The 19740-nt window shown below is 42.4% G+C and overlaps 1 protein-coding gene across 3 annotated transcripts in view; it reads right to left on the reverse strand.

Annotated features, from left to right (window-relative positions):
* Positions 1-18756: 18756 nt before the first annotated feature.
* The window catches only part of DTD1 (D-aminoacyl-tRNA deacylase 1), a 220553-nt gene continuing 219569 nt past the window's right edge, over positions 18757-19740 (reverse strand). For all 3 annotated transcript variants that reach the window (XR_003855423.1, XM_029593775.1, XM_029593774.1), the window contains one exon: positions 18757-19334. The gene's annotated coding sequence lies outside the window, so the exon portion shown is untranslated. The remainder of the gene's footprint in view (positions 19335-19740) is intronic.

The raw sequence follows: 19740 nt of genomic DNA on the forward strand, positions 1-19740 counted from the left end.
TCCAACCACAACTTATGCAGCTAACATTTTAGCCATATAAGGGACTTGTGTGGCTAAGCAGCATCTGCTATACATAAGTGCATATTCGGCAATCGCTACTTAACCAAAAAAGTCCTGCTTATCTGGCTAAGTAGCGCTTTGAATATCAGACCCCCTATATTTGTTGGATATTTTGACCTTTATTTTCATGGTTTTAATATTATGAATGTCTTATCTCTTGATTTTATTGCTTGATGTTTTATGAGGAGTGATTATGATTCTGTTTTTCCATTGTTGCATGCATAATACAGTTGGGCTTGTTGTGGTTACCAGAGCACGTTTGTGAGCAAGAGAGAACGAGCGAGTCAATGAGCATATGTTTGAGCAAGAGGACTATTTAAGCCAGTGGGCCTAAGTGTGTGTAAAAGAGAGCGATTGAGCATGTGTATGAGCAAGAACGAATCAGTGAACATGTGTGTTAACATGTATGAAAGAGAGCATGTGATCTAGTATGTGTGGGAGTTTGTATGAGAATAAGAACATAAGAAATTGTCATGCTGGGTCAAACCAAGGGTCCATCAAGCCCAGCATTCAGTTTCCAACAGAGGCCAAACCAGAACCTGGAAAGTACCCAAACACTAAGAAGATCCCATGCTACTTATGCCAGTAATAGCAGAAGCCATCCCCTAAGTTAATTTGATTAATAGCAGTTAATGGACTTCTCCAAGAACTAATCCAAACCTTTTTTAAACCCAGCTACACTAACTGCACCAACCACATCCTCTGGCAACAAATTCCAGAGCTTAATTTGGCGTTGAGTGAAAGAAATTGCTAACTTCATGGAGTGTCCCCTAGTCTTTCTATTAGCCAAAAGTGTAAATAGCGGATTCACATCTACTCATTCAAGACCTCTCATGATTTTAAAAACTTCTATCATAACCCCCCGCAGCTGTCTCTTCTCCAAGTTGAACAGCCCTAACCTCTTTAGCCTTTCCTCATTGGGGAGCTGTTCCATCCCCTTTATCATTTTAGTCACCCTTCTCCAGTGCAATTATATCTTTTTTGAGATGCGGTGACCAGAACTGTACACAGTATTCAAGGTGTAGTCTCACCATGGAGCGATTACAGAAGCATTATGACATTTTCCGTTTTATTCACCATTCCCTTCCTAATAATTCCTAAAATTCTGTTTGCTTTTTTGACTGCCGCAGCACACTGAGCCGACAATTTCAATGTATTATCCACTATGATGCCTAGATCTTTTTCCTGGGTGGTAGGCTCCTAATAAGGAACTTAACATCGTGTAACTACTGCTTAGGTTATTTTTCCCTATATGCAACACCTTGCACTTGTCCACATTAAATTTTATCTGCCATTTGGATGCCCAATCTTCCAGTCTCGCAAGGTCCTCCTGCAAATTATCATATATCTCCCAGCCCTTACTAATCTATGACAATCTCAGGGTGACTGGAATCTAAAGTTCCCAGATATGGAGAAGGAGGGGATTTATTTTAGCTTTAATTTTAACTATTGAACGTTGTTTGCTGTGTCTGCTAGTTTGAAATATTTTATTGATGCTTGGGAAATTAAAAAAAAAAAGTTTGTTTGTAATCATCAGATGTTCTTTTCATCAGCTGTTTTGAAATATTATTATTTTTATGAGTTTGGTTTTAAAATTATGATTGATGCTTTATATTTCTTGATGTTATTGTTTGGTGTTTAGTGAGGAATGATACTTGTTTTTCCATTCCATAGAGTCTGGCTTGTTCAAGTTCAGTTTTTGTCTGCATGTTTCTATTTATACTTTATCATCTCTTCACTTTGTATTTAGCGAGGGTCTGTCTGTGTTCTACATGTATGACCGAAGTGAGGTATTCTGCTAGTGTGGTAGCAATGCTTCCTCTAAGGAGTGATTAGGTATGTACACATTTTTTTTTCATGTAAGCAACAGTTTTTTAAATCAACAATTTTTGAGCACCAATATTAGTGATCCACTTCTGTATATAGCACAAAGAAAAATGTATATGAGCCATCATGTAAAATCTGTGAGCAATGCTCTAAAATGTAGGAGCAATCGCTCATGTGCTCAGCTTAGAGGGAACGATGGCGAGTAGTTTCTGTGCAGGGATCTATAACAGCTTGGCTCTTCCTGTTTTCTAATAGAAGGTGTATTGGTGTTTTAGGGTCTGATGTAATATTTTTATTATTGTCTTTTCATAGGTAGGGTTATTACTGTTTGAGTGTGGTTTACCCAACATGAGCAGGGATAAGGCCCTTACTTTACCATCTCCTCCCCCACTTCTTCCCCTGACTTCCCCAACTCCCCCTCCCCCCAGTAAGAAAACAAAACCACACAGACCACTCTGCAAAATCACATGCTTGTTTATGGGTATATATATATATATATATATATAGAGAGAGAGAGAGAGAGAGAGCTGCATCATAGAAAATATCAACAATAGCACAGAGATCAATTGTATCTATGCTAATACAATTCTCATTCTGAACTGAACAGCGATACTGCAATAACCCCCTAAGTGACCAGCCCCAATGCAATTAGTCAACATGCTGTTGACAAAACTAGAACCCGGCCACAGAAGCCATAACATTGCAGGAGTTGCTGCTAAGCTGTGACCTGGACTGTAGACGTCTCTGGACCACAGGTGAGCACTGCTTGGGCTCCCCCTTTCTTCTCCCTGGAATGCTGTTGTAGCGCCAGGGTTCCTACCTCGCTGCCATGCGGGCCGCTTGCCCTTAGTTCTCTCTCCCCTCCCCCTTTCCTTGGGCTGCTGCCCTTAGCCTAACCACCATAATGACTGGGGAAGGGGTCCATCTAAAAATGCTGGTCTCCATGCCCCCCTCTATGCTGTGACACTTCCTAAGTAACCCCTATTCTACGTATAATGCGGGTGGGAAGTTCTAAAGCACAGCCAAACATGACTAGCAAAAGGGGCTCACCCAGGCCTGCTCACCCCTTTTGCCTGGCGTCCCGACCAATCCCTTACCTGCGGCCTCCTGGGCCCGCCCCCCTGAAACTCGATCAGCTGGCCTGCTATCAACACTCCCCTCCTCTTCCCCCTCCCCCATTCTCCTACTAGGCCATTTACCGCCCATGTTGTGACCTGCTCCCTGAAATTTGAGATTTTAGTTGCAGGAACTATATTGCAATTTAGTTTACTCAACGCTTTCTGAAGGCCAAGCCCACACCCAACACATTACAATAAGCTGTAATACCATATGACTGAGGGTGGCTTTTTTTTTTTTTTTTTGCAGAGATTTCTGGTTGGTGCCATAGTAGTGCATGGAAATAATACATGTCATACATGATATTTTTACTTTTGAAGACTGTACTTTTAATGTTCTTTTTCATGTAAAATCTTATTATAAATTATTCTTGCACCAACCCTGGCTGCATTGGATCCACAAGAGAAAGCAGGATTCCTATCTGGAGCTGGGTTAGGTGCTCTCCCTCATCTCAGCCAGGGCTTAAGTTTTTGGGTTTTTTTATAAGCATAGGGAAAAGTATGGATTACTTCTGGTCTCCTATCCCCTGGAGTAGGTAAGCAAAGTCAAGCCCGGAAACCATAAAAGCAGCAGACTGTATAGCATGCAGTCAGTGGGAATGCACTGGAGTGATGGGAGGGTGGTGGAGAAGTGGAGGCAAGCTACAAGCACAGGAAGGGAGAGAATGAGCCAGGAGGAAGTACCTTTGCAGTGTTAGGGAGGCTTCTGTCTGAGGTGACTGGACTGAGCTGTGAGAGGAGCAATTAGCTGTAGAACCAGCAAGTCTCAGAGTGGGATTGGAAAAGGAGACGACTGCTGCAGAATGAGGAGGGCTAGCAGCAAGCAAGAACTTTAAACTATGATGCAGTAGTGCTGGGGTAGGAGCATGCACTGTATGAGCACATAAGCAGCAGCGCAACAATAGCATGTTAGAGTGTGTGTGTGTCACACATACCTATACATACACTGTCTCTGAGGAAGAATGCATGACTGGGTGTCTCTCTTTGACACACACACACACACTCTCATTCTCAGTGTGTGGGTTTATCTGTCTGTGAGGAAGTGTTTGAGAAAGTGTGTCAGTGTATATAAAGTTTCTGCACTCTATAAATCTGTTTGTGTGTGAGCATGTGTGTGTGTGTCTGACACAGGCCGGCAGTGTAGTTCTCTCATTACTTTCACTACTTCAAGAGCTGCTTGGTTGACCAGGCCAGGATATGCGTGTGCGTATGTTAACCGATTTGAATGGATGGAACGGAGTCTACAACCTTTGTTTAGTCACTGCTGGTCTAGAGTATGCTCTATTTCTTAGTTATTTAGGAAAAACGAGAAATTTATTTTGGAGATATTTAGGTTTAATTCGGCCAGGTTCCAGAGTCGACTTGGCGTGCTTTAGGGAGCTGTTGACACACATGCTGCAGAGAGTGTGCATTTTTTTTTAAAAATCCCCCGGGCTGATATTTTCCTACAGTCTGCCCTTGGCAGTACACTACCCTATTATGATGAAATCCATTACAAGATGGACACATCACGAGAGCCTGGAGCTCAGCGGCTACAAACAGAAATGAATATCACCAAAAAGAATAGCTCAGGAACTAGAACTCACCGAAGTCTAGCTGGTCCAAGAAGGTTTTCATCAGCTGAGTAATAATCACATCGATGTCCTATGATATTGCAGAAAACCTGATGGAAGGCTTCAATTAAAGCAAGCCCTGTATAAATCTGACTAGTTGTCTCAACAGAAAAGGGATTTCCTTCTACATGTTAAGTGCCAATTGCATTTATTTAAAAGATTTGGGGGTTCAGGTCCATAGGCACATCGTCACTGCCTGCTATTTTTCTCCCTCTCTCCCCCTCCCATAAACATACAAACACTCACTCATGCATGGTGCCTCTTTTCCTCTCTCTTTCTAAAAAATAATCTAACAATTTTAATACTTTTGTAGTAATATATAATCTATTTTCAAAAGAGGCAATTTTCTGATACCTACAAGCACATTTTGTTATCACAAAATATAAAGACCCAATAAAAACTTTCAGAGCCAGCTGCAGGATATGTTCTGTGGAAAAGGGAATTGATTGTATGCCAGATAAAGCCAAATCAATCAATTCAATTCAGCTGTTTCTTTACCATTGTAAATGCTCTGTGGAAGATACATCCAAGTCATGCTACTTTAAATCAGGTCACGGGATATTTTACCTTGATTAGTTAATTTATATTCCGTTTCTGGCAATAAAATAGTTTACAACCTTTAATGTCTTTGATTTGATTTACTGGCTCAGCATCTTATTCTCTTATTCATTTTCGCTTTTGGGCATCCTTCCTTTTTCTCTTCTGTTTCAGATTTGTCTCTTCCTCTTTCTGGGTCTCTCTTTTCTTCAGCAGGGTATTTTTCATTGCCCTTCCCTCCCGCTGCTCATTCACCTGCCTCGCTTCGTCCTAATTTCTCTTAGCATTTCACTGAGACAGTCAGTGAAATGCTAAGAGAAATTAGAGAAGCTAACTAAATTGGTAGTGCAGTAATAATGGGAGATTTCAATTACCCCAATATTGACTGGGTAACTGTATCATCGGGACATGCTAGAAAGATAAAGTTTTATGGAGCAATTGGTTCAAGAACAGATGAGACGAGGGAGCAATTTTAGATCTAATTCTCAGTGGAGCACAGGATTTGGTGAGAGAGGTAACGATGGTGGGGCCGCTTGGCAATAGTGATCATAATATGATCAAATTTGAATTAATGACTGAAAGGGGACAGTAAGCAAATCCACGTTATGACCGTCAGCCGTAGGCGGCCACAGCTGACCCAACTCACGTCATGTATTGCACTGCTCTCCTCTCTGGGTGAACTTGCGGCTGTGGCTAGCTGCTATCGCCACGTACCTCCTGGCTCTCGAGACTCCTCGTGGGGGCTGGGACACCGCTGACCTACACACTGACTCCAGGCGTTCCTAGGCGTGCCCCCGGGTCTCACTTTAAAGGCACTATGGCGGGAACCTCAGGGGTGTCCCCGACTGATGACATCCCAAGGTTGGGATTCATAAGCACTTCCCTTGGCCTAGGCTAACTGACTTGGCAACGAATTCCTTCGCCTCACTGGTCATTGTTCCTGCTTCTCCAAACCCGTGGTTCCTGCCTTGGATCTCTACCAGCTGATCTGGACTCTGGTACCCGCTCCTCGGGGGCCTGCTTGCGCTTCCTTTGGGAGACCTGGTTTCCAGGCTTCCCCGCTCCTTGGGTTAGCTCCTGCGCTCAGAGTTCCTGTCTGCTCACTTCTCCGCTCCTCGGGGTAGCCTCAAGCACTGCCTATCAGAGATCCCATCTCTATGCTTCCCTGCTCCTCGGGGCAGTCTCTGCATCACTCCTCCAGAAAAGCCTGTCTCCATGCTCCCTGCTCCTCGGGGCCTGCCTAGCACTCCTCTGTCTTGGAGGTTCCTGCTCCCGCACTTGTAGCTCCTGTCCTGCCTCAGTATTGTGACTCCTCTGAACTTTACCTCTTCGCCCCGCTCCTCGGGACACCTCACAGTAATTCTCAGGGCAGGTACCTGCGATCACGTGGCAGTGACGCAGGACGTTCTCATTCTACTGAACCTGCTGCAGCTGAGCTTGCCTCCCGACAGTGAGGACCTGTGGGGCTCCACCCCCCTCAGGTAGTATCAACCTCCACCTTGGGCCAAGGGTCCACAAAACCCATGAATTCTAACACCAGGGCTCTAGTGCTAAAATTTCAAAAGGGAAACTTTGAGAAAATGAGAAAAATAGTTAGAAAAAAACTGAAAAGAGCAGCTACAAAGGTAAAAAATGTGCAAGAGGAGTGGACATTGCTAAAAAAAATACCATCCTAGAAGCACAGTCCAGATGTATTCCACTCATTAACGGGCCGATACAGTAAAAAACGTGGGAGAGTGGGTGAGCGCCCGCTCTCCTGTGCGCGCGATACAGTAAGTTAATTTATTTAAATTAGGCCCGGCGGTAAAAAGAGGCGCTAGGGACACTAGCGCATCCCTAGTGTGGGAAATATGCGCTTGCCAGCAAGCCATTTCAGGGTTTAAACATTAACTTCCCTTCTCCCTGACCTTTGCCTGAATAAAAGCATCACTTGTGCTTAAGTCTCTGCCTGGGAAAGGATACCTGTTGGCCCTGAATTCCTGGGGGAGGGGCTGGGTTTTCCCTAGTCAGAGGCAGGACAAAGTCAGGAGGTATAGATTTCAGCAGCCAATGAAATGATCCGTGCACACCCCCTGAGCCAAAGCCAATGGTGTAATGACTCTTCTGTTGCTATGGGAAAGTAGCCAATCATGTAATGACACATCATCTGCCTTTGTATGAATGTACAATAAAAGGAAGAGGCTCGGGAGGACAAACTCTCTTTGCCTCTTTGCCTTCTCTCTTCCTGCCTGCCATGAAAGCTGTCTGAGGCCTCTTCATTACTGCTATACCCTAGTGCCTCTTTTTGGACAGGAGCGGCGGCTGTCAGCGGGTTTGACAGCCGACGCTAAATTTTGCCTGCGTCGGTTCTCCAGCCCGCTGACAGCCACAGACTCGGAAACCGGACGCCGGCAAAATTGAGCGTCCGGTTTTCGGCCAGACAGCCACAGGCCGAATTCAAATTTATTTTTTTTAACTCTTCGGGACCTCCAACTTAATATCGCAATGATATTAAGTCGGAGGGTGCACAGAAAAGCAGTTTTTACTGCTTTTCTGTGTACTTTCCCGGTGCCGGAAGAAAAGTCGGCGCTAATTTTTTAAAGTAAAATGTGCGACTTGGCTGCACATTTTTCTTTCTGAATCGCGCGCGCATACCTAATAGGGCCATCAACATGCATTTGCATGTTGAGGGCACTATTAGGTGCCGCGGGTTGGACGCGCATTTTCCTCCCCTTACTGTTTAAGGGGTAAGGGAAAACGCGCGTTCAAGAGCAGGCTAACAGTGCGCTCCGACGGCCTGTACTGTATCGACCTGTAAGAAAGGTGGAAGGAAGACAAAACGATTACCGGCATGGTTAAAAGGTTAGGTGAAAGGTTATTTTAGCCAAAAGATCTTCATTCGAAAATTGGAAGAAGGATCCAACAGAAGAAAATAGGATAAAGCATAAGCGTTGGCAAGTGAAATGTAAGACATTTTTAAGACAGGCTAAGAGAGAATTTGAAAAGAAGTTGGCCATAGAGGCAAAAACTCACAGTAAAAACTTTTTAAAATATATCCGAAGTAGAAAGCCTGCGAGGGAGTCAGTTGGACTGTTAGATGATCGAGGGGTTAAAGGGGCACTTATTTATTTATTTAAAAACTTTTCTATACCGTTGCTAAGTTATATACCATCGCAACGGTTTACAAATAGGCACATAGACTAAGGTATTTAATGTAGGTTATCGTACATTCTAACAGGTGCCAATAAAGTTCGGTTACAATTTCATAAATAAAATCAATATTTGAGCAAGGTTGGCCTAGTCCAGGTATATTATTGAGTTACTATCTCTTTGAGATATTACTTCTTAAATGTAGGATTGCATAAAATCATTCTCATCTGCGTTTCCGTGTACTTTCATTCTCTACCCTCCAGGCTCTTTAGTGAAGGCTTTTTTAAAGAGCCATATTTTTAAATTTTTCTTAAAGTTTTGAGATTATTCTGTAATCTGAGTTCAGGGGGCATCGTGTTCCATAGTATGGGCCCAGCCAATGATAAAGCCCTTTCTCTCACGTGGGTTAGTTTTGCTGACTTTACTGAAGGGATTGTTAGTAGTGCTTTGTTTGCTGAGCAGAGGTTTCTTTGTTGGGCGTGTACTCGTAAGACTGTGTTTAGCCAGTCTGCTTCTTTATCATATATTAGTTTGTGTATGGTACATAAAGCCTGTATTTTATCCTGTATACGATGGGCAACCAATGTAAGTCTGCTAGAGTTTCAGTTATATGGTCTCTCCTCTTTTTTCCCGTCAGTTTTCTGGCTGCAGTATTTTGAAGATAAGAAATTAGAGAAGATAAGAGATTAGAGAAGATAAGACCATCGTGAAAAGAATAAATGATTTCTTTGCTTTGGTGTTTACTGAAGAGGAAATTGGGGAGATACCCGTTCCGGAGAAGGTTTTCATGGATAATAATTCAGATGGACTGAACCAAATGACAGTGAACCTAGAAGATGTGGGTGGCCTGATTGACAAACTTAAGAGTAGTAAATCCCTTGGATCGGATGGTATACACTCCAGGGCTCTGAAGGAACTAAAAAATGAAATTTCATATCTATTAGTAAAAATTTGTAACCTATCATTAAAATCATCCATTGTGCCTGGAGACTGAAGGGTGGCTAATGTAACTCCAATATTTAAAAAGGGCTCCAGGGGAGATCCGGGAACATAAGAACATGCCATACTGGGTCAGACCAAGAGTCCATCAAGCCCAGCATCCTGTTTCTAACAGTGGCTAATCCAGGCCATAAGAACCTGGCAAGTACCCAAAAACTAAGACCAGCTAGCCTGACTCCAGTGCCAGGAAAAATAGTAGAAAGTGTTCTAACTTTCAAAATCACAGAACATATAGAAAGACATGGTTTAATGGAACAAAGTCAGCATGGCTTTGCCCAAGGCAAGTCCTGCCTCACAAGTCTGCTTCACTTTTTTGAAGTGGTTAATAAACATGTAGATAAAGGTTAACTGGTAGATGTACTGTATTTAGATTTTCAGAAGGCATTTGACAAAGTTCCTCATGAGAGGCTTCTAGGAAAAGTAAAAAGTCATGGGATAGGTGGTGATGTCCTTTCGTGGATTACAAACTGGTTAAAAGACAGGAAACAGAGAGTAGGATTAAATGTATAATTTTCTCAGTGGAGGGAAGTGGGCAGTGGAGTGCCTCAGGGATCTGTACTGGGACCCGTGCTTTTCAATATATTTATAAATGATCTGGAAAGGAATACGATGAGTGAGGTAATTAAATCTGCAGATGTTACAAAACTGAGTAGTTAAATCACAGCGGAGTGTGATAAATTGCAGAAAGATCTTGTGAGGCTGGAAAATTGGGCATCCAAATGGCAGATGAAATTTAATGTGGATAAGTGCAAGGTGATGCATATAGGGAAAAACAACCTATGCTATAGTTACACGATGTTAGGTTCCATATTAGGAGCTACCACCCAGTAAAGAGATCTAGGTGTCATAGTGGATAATTCATTGAAATTGTCGGTTCAGTGTGCTGCGGCAGTCAAAAAAGCAAACAGAATGTTAGGACTTATTAGAAAGGGAATGGTGAATAAAACGGAAAATGTCATAATGCCTCTGTATCGCTCCATGGTGAGACAGCACCTTGAATACTGTGTACAATATAGTTGCGATGGAGAAGGTACAGAGAAGGGCGACCAAAATAATAAAGGGAATGAAATAACTCCTTATGAGGAAAGACTAAAGAGGTTGGGACTGTTCAGCTTGGAGAAGAGACAGCTGACGGGGGATATGATAGAGGTGTTTAAAATCATGAGAGGTCTAGAACGGGTAAAAGTGAATTGGTTATTTACTCTTTCAGATAATAGAAGGACTAGGGGGCACTCCATGAAGTTAGCAAGTAGCACATTTAAAACTAATTGGAGAAAGTTCTTTTTCATTCAACGCACAATTAAACTCTGGAATTTGTTGCCAGTGGATGTGGTTAGTGCAGTTAGTGTAGCTGGGTTTAAAAAAAAGGATTGGATAAGTTCTTGGAGGAGAAGTCCATTACCTGCTATTAATAAAGTTGACTTAGAAAATAGCCACTACTATTACTAGCAATGGTAACATGGAATAGACTTAGTTTTTGGGTACTTGCCAGGTTCTTATGGCCTGGATTGGCCACTGTTGGAAACAGGATGCTGGGCTTGATGGATCCTTGGTCTGACCCAGAACGGCATGTTCTTATGTTCCTTCAAATTGTATGTTTCAATCTCTTTCCTCTATTTTCATCTCCCTCTTGTACACACTAACCTCTCCCCTTTCCAACTATTTTCTCTCCTTTGCTCTCTTCTCCATCTTCCTCCAGTGCTCTCTCCCCTTCATCTTCAGCTATTTTCCTGCATCCTTCCCCTTTGCTTTCTTACCCTGGCCCTTCCTCCTGCATTCGCTGTACCCTACCTGCCTCCTGAATGCTCAGTCGCTTGCACTGACTGTCCCCTCCCTATTTCTCATGAGATCTCTTCTTCCTGGGCATTGTTACTTCTCTCCCTTTCTGCAGCATTCTCCTCCATTTGTGCTCTCCTCTCTTCTCATCCTTTCCTACCGCATTATTTCCTCTCTTTCTCCACTGTCTCCTTCCTATTGCATTCATTCCAGTCTCCTACAGCTGCTGCGTATCTTTTTCCCTTTGATATGAAAGTACTCTTTCACCCCTTTTTATCTTTCTCTTGTAGGTGCTTTATCTGCCCCTCCTATCCCTGTTCAGTTTAAGCCCTACTGCTGTCCTCACCACTCTTCATCTTTATCCTCTCTTCCACCAGATTAATTTTTGGGGCTTACTCTCCCTTCTCTACAGCTGAATTCCTGTGCTGCTGTGTCAGCTTCAGCCCCTCCCCTCCTGTCATCAGGCAAAATTCCTTACCTGTGTGGATTTAAGGGTAGGAGGTGCTAGATTAGGGAGCAAAGTAATTTATCAGCCTCATCCCTCTCCCTTTTGTTTTTTGCAGGATAGGAAGACAGAGTTGGATTAAGGAAAAGAGTAGCTCTTTTGTCTTTTCCAGTGCCACCCCCTTGCCTCTTGTTTCCTGCAGAGGACTGTCTCTGCTAAGTGAGATTTGGGGCACGGGTTATGATTCAGGCATGAGTCATGTGTCGACATGCCCATGGACATCCCTAACCCTAACAGAATTGTTTTTAAGCCACACTTTGAAAGATGTAGAAGGTATTCAAGTGGATTTTGTTAGGGCAGGAGAAGGTATCTAAAGCCTTGCTTTCACATTACATAGCAGATATCATCCACTGAAAAAAAAACTATAAGATCTCCTGCTGAATTCCTTTTTAGAAGCCAGAAGGATATGAGGCACCTAAGTGGAGAAACTTAGTCAACCCTGTGAGATCTAGAGGCTGAATATTGGGGTAAATAGTGATCTTTGCTTCTGCATGATCAGAGTTGGGGGAAGTTCCCAATCTGGTTTCCTCACAGATGAATTCCCAAAGAAATGGAAATAATCTGTCTTGGACAAAATAAAGCTACAAGGATCATACTTCCTTAGTGTCTTCTGAAAGGTTTGGCAACTATTAGTATGGAAGGATAAGTGTACAGAAGCCCCATCCCTAATAACGGGAGAAAGCATTCATCAATAGCCTGCCTTAGCTCCTCCTGGTCAGAAGACTGATATTTTCCTGTTGGCAATCACAAACACATACACCTTAGGTGTGCCTCACATCCTAATTTAGGGATCACTCAGTCGTGGGGATCCAAATATTAACTAAGTCGATCAGGATATTGCCTTTTCCTGTCAGCTAGGAGACTCTTAAGAGTTGTTCTGTAGCACAAAACAGGAAGATGGAATCTGTTCCTCCTTACTTATTCAGGTAGACATGACCATCTGATTGTTTGTTTGAACTAGGACAATTCTGTTAGCCATGTGATTCCTAAAGCCTTTAGAGTGTTCAGAACTGCCAGTAGTTCCAGAAGGTTGATGTGCAACCTGTTCTCTTGGAAAGATCAGAGGCCCTGGTTGTGAAGTCCTTGCAGATGAACTCTGCAATCCAGGTTGGAAGCATCTGTCATTAAAACAATTTGGTGAGGAGGTATATGGAAGGGTAAACCCTAGGTCAAACTGTAATGCAAGAGCCACAAAAACCAGAATCCCTTGGTCCACTTGGTCTCAACATATTTCCAGCGTGGACTTGATAACTCAATTAATCATTCTTGGCCTTGTTGGTGCAGACATAAGCCATGAAGTGAGTCAGAAGAGCCCCTATAAACTCCAACTGACCTAGTCTCTTTTGTTAAGAAAAGAAATTATGGAGCCCAGGTTAACCATCTTAAATATTTTCCTCTTCTGTTCAAGGCCCTTAAATCTAAGATGTGTTAGAACAGGGGTCGGGAACCTATGGCTCGCGAGCCAGATGTGGCTCTTTTGATGGCTGCATCTGGCTTGCAGACAGATGCAGCCATAAAAAATAATAATAAAAAAGTAAAAATCTAACAAAACCCCCCACCCTCCTGACATCCCCCAAGACCTCCAAAATTAATTTACTACAACTCCCCACCCTCCTGACCCCCCCCAAGACCTGCCAAAAGTCCCTGGTGGTCCAGCGGGGGTCCAGGAGCGATCTCCTGGTCTTGAGCTGTCGGCTGCCAGTAGTCAAAATGGCGCCGACGGCCCTTTGCCCTCACTATGTCACTGGGGTCGACCAATGGCGATGGTAGCCCCTGTGACATAGTAAGGGCAAAGGGCCGTCGACGCCATTTTGATTACTGGCAGCCGACGGTCCTTTGCCCTTACTATGTCACAGGGGCTACCGTCGCCATTGATTGACCCCAGTGACATATGAGGGCAAAGGGCCGTCGGCACCATTTTAACTACTGGCAGCCGACAGCCCAAGTCCAGGAGATCTCTCCCAGACTGCTCCTGGACCCCCGCTGGACCACCAGGGACTTTTGGCAGGTCTTGGGGGGGGGGGGGTCAGGAGGGTGGAGGGTTGTAGTAAATTAATTTGGCAGGTCTTGGGGGGCATCAGGAGGGTAGGGGGTTGTAGTAAATTAATTTGGTAGGTCTTGGGGTGGTCAGGAGGATGAACAGGTCCAGAAGTTGAGTAAGCTTTAGTGATTTCTTGGATGGGTGATTTGGGGGGTTTCCCAACAGTTATAATCTGTCATCTTCCTTCATGATCTGGAGAACCCAGCTGTCAGATTAAAATGGACAAAAAAAATTTAAGGACATATAAATCTGGATTAAAGCAATAATCTAATCACAAAATACAATGATTCAAAATATACATAAAACTTTTTTGAACATAATCAATAATTGACATTAGAAATAAACCACTAATGATGACCTTCAAAAACAAATACTAAACAAGTGAAAAAATGCCTTCATATGTTAGCCACCCAGCATAAGCATAATAAGCACTACATGAGTTCTTCTCCTGATATGGCCATGTTTGTCTACTGGGAATCACCTTCTGAGAATACTTAGGCATATCTTCTGGAAGCTTAAGTGACTTGGAATCACTGTAATGGTTCACCAAATGTTTCCAAATCCTCCCAAAAAGAAATCTCCTCTTAAAAGGCAACTTTCCTAACTGGGACTTAAGACCAAACATCTGCTGATGTGTTACATAACCATAAAACATCCAAAAGAAACAGAAACAACCATGCTCTTAACTGAAATCCAAATCAGATCATAAAGGGCATCCTACAAGAAGGCAAGACCAACTTCCAGCCATTCTCCATCCACCGCTGTGAGCGACTCTTCAGAAATCCACACAGGCACTTACTGAGCTCAACGCAAATAGGCCCTTACCATATAAATGGCACAAACAGCAGCCCAAAGTGCTACGGCACTTCTTTAGATATATCTCTATCTTCTTATCCTGCCCATCTCTTAAAACCACACAACCCTCTTCCGGAATGGTGGTCTTCTCAGTAACTGCCAATACCAAAGAATCCATCTTGGGAAATTTTAAAATCTCCAAGGCCTCATCAGGCAGTGGATAAAGTTTAACCATGGCTCTGCCTACTTTCAGACCTGCCTCCAGCCTATCCCACTCTGCAGAAACTAGGATTTTACATACCCTATGAAATGGAAAGGCCATAGGAGGACCTAAAAACCCCCCAAAATTGAATCCTCATTGTCCTATGGTCAATCCAAATGCTGCTTAATTCCTTGCTTCACCACAGCCTGAGTAATCATGGATGGCATTTCTTCCCTTTAAAGAAATGGACCACCTGGGAATCATCTCCTTAACTATGGGAATCTCATCCTCTTTCAGAGATACTCCATCCGCCTCCTCCTCCATCCCGTCCATGGTTGGTTAGCCCTTCAGAGAGCCCTCCAATGTGATATCCCAGTCTGGACCAGAGTCTTTCCTGGGTCTCTTAAAATGAGACAGCACCGCTAAAGGAGTAACGGGAGTCCCAAGAATCACGGTTTTCTTCTTAGCAGCCCCTTGCTTAATTAAACAAGCTTGATGCATCAGGACAACAAATTCAGGAGAAAGAGACTCCACAGGGGAATCATCCATCTCCTCTTCCTGCTCTCCCAGTACTTCCTCTGTTTTCTCCTGAAGGGACAGAGCCTGTTCTTCTGGGGACAACATTGGGGGCTCCTTAGAAGCCTCCTTAAGTTCTGAAAATTGCACTGAATCACCTCTGAAAAAGTGCTCTTCCCCATGAAGAGAACCATAACAAGGGCATGCTCAGACATCTTCTTAGTTCCCCCTCCCCATACTCATGAGCTCTCTAGAGCAACTTTAACCATCCTTGGTACTGGCCTGTCCAAGCCTAGTGCTTAGAATGCTACCACAGTGGCCCCCACAAGTGGGACACTGCTTCCCACATTCTGTGGTGGTGGCCACTTTGCCTGCCTCACATAACTTCAGTGAGAAGATTCCTACCAAACAAAAGAAAATACCACCAATGCTTTTAAAAGTATGGCCTGACAGCAGTCCCTGCACCACAGGACTCACCAGCCTCAAATGCATACCTTCCAAAAGCTATGATGCTGTAAAAGTACTTCCTGTCTCAGCACTCGTTGATCGCCAACTTGTTCTCCTCTTCCTTTTGTGTGTATGTGTGTGTGTGTGTCTTAAAAACACAGGCAGCTAGCAAAATAAAAGCCAGGCATAGCCCCACCAAACAAGGAAAAAAGGGATATTTCCCCGCAGCTATCTTCTCATATCCAGAGGTCCCAGGCCAAGGCACCAGGAAAGGGAGGAGGAAGGGGAAAGACAACCAGCACCACTGTTGTTTTTAGTTCCTTTTGCCTAACAGGGCTCAGCCAGACAAGAGGTCGCCGACCCTCCCCCCCAACTCGCCTTCTCTCTCTGGCGGGGGTGGGGACCTCTTAAAAACCACCCCACCACTCCGAGAGTCCATCCATCTTGACCAACAACTGCAGGCCTGGCACCTCTACCATCTGCTAGATACAGAAAACTATAGAAATACTAAAAGGCTGCAGGTGGAAAACTGTCTTATAAGGCTGTTTCCAATGAAACAATCATTCTCTGCCTCCATCTGCTGGTAGGGGAGAAAATCCCCAATAGCAATAAAATCCTGCTCAAGGAATCCCTTCAACAAAATGATGTTGCACTAGAAAGTTAAAATACCAATAAAGCAGTTTCAAATTAACAGAAGTCTTCTTCACTCTTTTTTTTTTTTTTTTTTAAGTCAGAGTCCATCATACAAGGACTTAAAAAGTAGTAATCAACCATTGTAAGATGTTTCAGACTCATAGTAGAATAGCCAATACTATTTTCAATACCTAGATTATTCAACTTACCCAATTCTGTATGAAATAAAATAAAGTTATGCAACTAAAAACCCCAATACTCTTCACCTTGAACCAAAATATATAGACGCTGCACAGCTAACTATATCCGAAAATGACCATCATACTAGGCTTCCTCGTCAGGGCTTTCGCCTATTCAACTCGGCCTTATAAATAATCATAGGTCATGTTGATGAAACTATTTTTTAAATATTTTTCTTATGCACTTAAAACTTGCCAAATCCAAGGCTGTGTTGAGCCCGAAATGATATCATACTTTATGCAAATCCAACAGTAAAAATTTCAACTTATCTTTGAGCAATTCAGTATGTAGTGAAATTGTCCATCTTGAACCAAACCAATAATCACAGTGCTGATGACCCAGCACTGTGATTATTGGTTTGGTTCAAGATGGACAATTTCACTACATACTGAATTGCTCAAAGATAAGTTGAAATTTTTACTGTTGGATTTGCATAAAGTATGATATCATTTCGGGCTCAACACAGCCTTGGATTTGGCAAGTTTTAAGTGCATAAGAAAAATATTTAAAAAATAGTTTCATCAACATGACCTATGATTATTTATAAGGCCGAGTTGAATAGGCGAAAGCCCTGACGAGGAAGCCTAGTATGATGGTCATTTTCGGATATAGTTAGCTGTGCAGCGTCTATATATTTTGGTTCAAGGTGAAGAGTATTGGGGTTTTTAGTTGCATTGGTCTATTTCCATTACTTTTCGTTCACAACTTAAGTCCTACTCTATTGATTTGGAGATAAAATAAAGTTATCCATCTAAATGGCAAAACCGGCATATTGAGAGACTCATGTAGCTGGAATTCTAGCCGGATAACTAGTTATCCAGTTAGAATTTAGCCACGTAAGTTGGGGGAATTCCGAGGAGGAGCAGAGTTAATTTATGTGGCTAACTCTGGTTGTCCTGCTGACCTGTCCTAATGTTAGCTGGATAAACGTAGCCGGCCAAGCTGCTCAGCGGCTGAATATTGCCCCATATTATTTGTTTCTAATAGTTCAGCTCTTCTTTTTCCCTTTAGCATTTTAATTTATTGGAAACGTGGTTGGCTTTTCTACCTATTGAAACGGAACACCTCCATACTATATTTTTGCTTACACACAGTTGCTTCCTTTTTCGTGCTTTACTAGAGGATTCCATGAGACTGCCACACCTTACAATAAACAGCACTGTACAAGTAGCCACGTAGCTCTGAGAAAGAGACATTGCCCTTTTCTGATCTTGAATGATTAAGCTTTACTAATATTATATCTGTTTAAAAAAACAGCAACAAAATAAAGCCCGGGTATTTCTTGGTATTTCCAGCTACATGATATTTCTAGAGCTATATATATAAATGTTATGGTACTCAACAGGTTTCCTGCCTGAGGGTCTCCTACTGAAATTCACCATAATGGCGACATGATTCCAATTGTTCGACAACTTAAAAACCTGAGTGTTATTTATGAAACAGACCTAGTCTTTCCTTCTCATGCAAAAAATGTTAAGACCTTTCTTTTGAAACGGAGTCTTGGCATATTGAAACCAAATTTTCCATCTATGGACTTTTGTACTGTGTTAACAGTCCCTTGTGCTGTCAGAGATAGTTTACTGTAATTCTGTTTGTATTGGGTTCCCGGCAACTATAATTAGAGCCCTGTAAATTCTGCAGAATATAGCTGCCAAAATTCTTACCACAACCCGTCTCCGAGACCATATTACCCCAAGTGTTACAATCATTGCACGAGCTCCCTGTTGCATGGTGAATAAAATTCAAGGTTGCTCCCACTGATCATAAGGCAATAAACAATGAGGCACCATTATGTATTAGTATTGCTTTACAGATCTATCAGCCCTCATGTACTTGCGCTTCCAGCAGTCTTGGTCTCCAAGAAGTTCCATCTCCCAAACTGATCCACTTGGCTGAGGCTTGGGAAATAGCATTTTCTGTTGTGGGCCTTATACTTGGACACATTCCCAGCTCAGCTATGCTCCATATTATAGCACAAGTCTTTCAAGAACAGTTGAAGGTATGTTTGTTCAGACAGGCATTTGAATTATGAGAGTAGGAAATGACTTTTTTATGGCTTAAACATTTCAAACTTTGTCCTGTTCGCATTGACCTGTTGATGGTTTGATCATTGTTATTTTATGTTGTTTTTAGACTATGAATGATTTTATGCAACTCACCATGAATGGTGGCGTGTATAAATAATTTTTAATATCATATAGTACCATAAACCCAAATATACTACACAATAGCATCATTTATTTCATCAGGGATTTTTCTTTTTTGCACTCAATAAAAGTTTACCAATTACTCAGATTTCACATAATAAAGCATCAATGAGCATTAGTTTCTTTCTTTGTTTATTTTTTAATATAACTTTACATCGGCATGACAGCCATGCTACCCAATTTGGTGGAAGGCAGAGAATGATCAAAGTATGCAAAGCCTTCACCCGAACCATACGACACAACAACACACACCAAGAAGCAGAACATAAAATGCTGCCAGATCCCATTCACTTGTAATTTAAATGTAAACAGAAAGAAAAAGGAAAATATATATATATAAAAAAAAAAGACGATAATTTAAAATTGTTAGCCACGCTTTTGTCTCATTAACATATCGACACATGGTCTGTATAAAAAACATGATCACACTACCTACGGCATCCAGGCAAAGCCTTATACAGACACTCAATGCCAGGACAACAGACTTTCACTGCTACTTAACAGAAATGGGGGGCATTCCTTTGGTTTGTTTCAGACAAAATGATGTAGCATCAGAACTACTAGTTTCCAATGTTCTCTTCCTTCTTTCTTTCTTTCTTATGAATTCCTCTGCACATGAAGTCCTGGAGACAGTGTTTTTTAAGTCTTCTGTGAATTCATAAGGATCTGGTGCAGCCTTCTGATGACATACCCTTAAATATAAATACAAGTAACACATCACTGTGCTTGCAGAAGCTGTTTGCGGTTTTTCGTGCAATACAATCAACTCCTTGCAACATTTCCCCGTACCTATGAATTATGAGCGTTTATAATACCCATTAGCCAACATAGGGCTCATGCTGCTTCCCAATGCTATCAATTAAGAAGACTGGTTTTTTTTTATGGAAAATAGTAAAACGTAAATTGGTGAATCAAGGTCCTGTGCTACCCGCAAAAGGATTTTAAACATTTTTTTTTTTTTTGTAAACAAGAGCACATCTATAGCAAAATATCATGGCTAAACCAGATCTACTCTGTCTCAGTGCATGTGGTATGACAGCAACTACTAGGTAATGATTGCAGTAATGAAAACAAAATGTGCAGGCATTTGGCATAGTG

Source organism: Rhinatrema bivittatum, chromosome 3, assembly GCF_901001135.1.
Source record: "Rhinatrema bivittatum chromosome 3, aRhiBiv1.1, whole genome shotgun sequence".
NCBI classification, from domain to species: Eukaryota; Metazoa; Chordata; class Amphibia; order Gymnophiona; family Rhinatrematidae; genus Rhinatrema; species Rhinatrema bivittatum.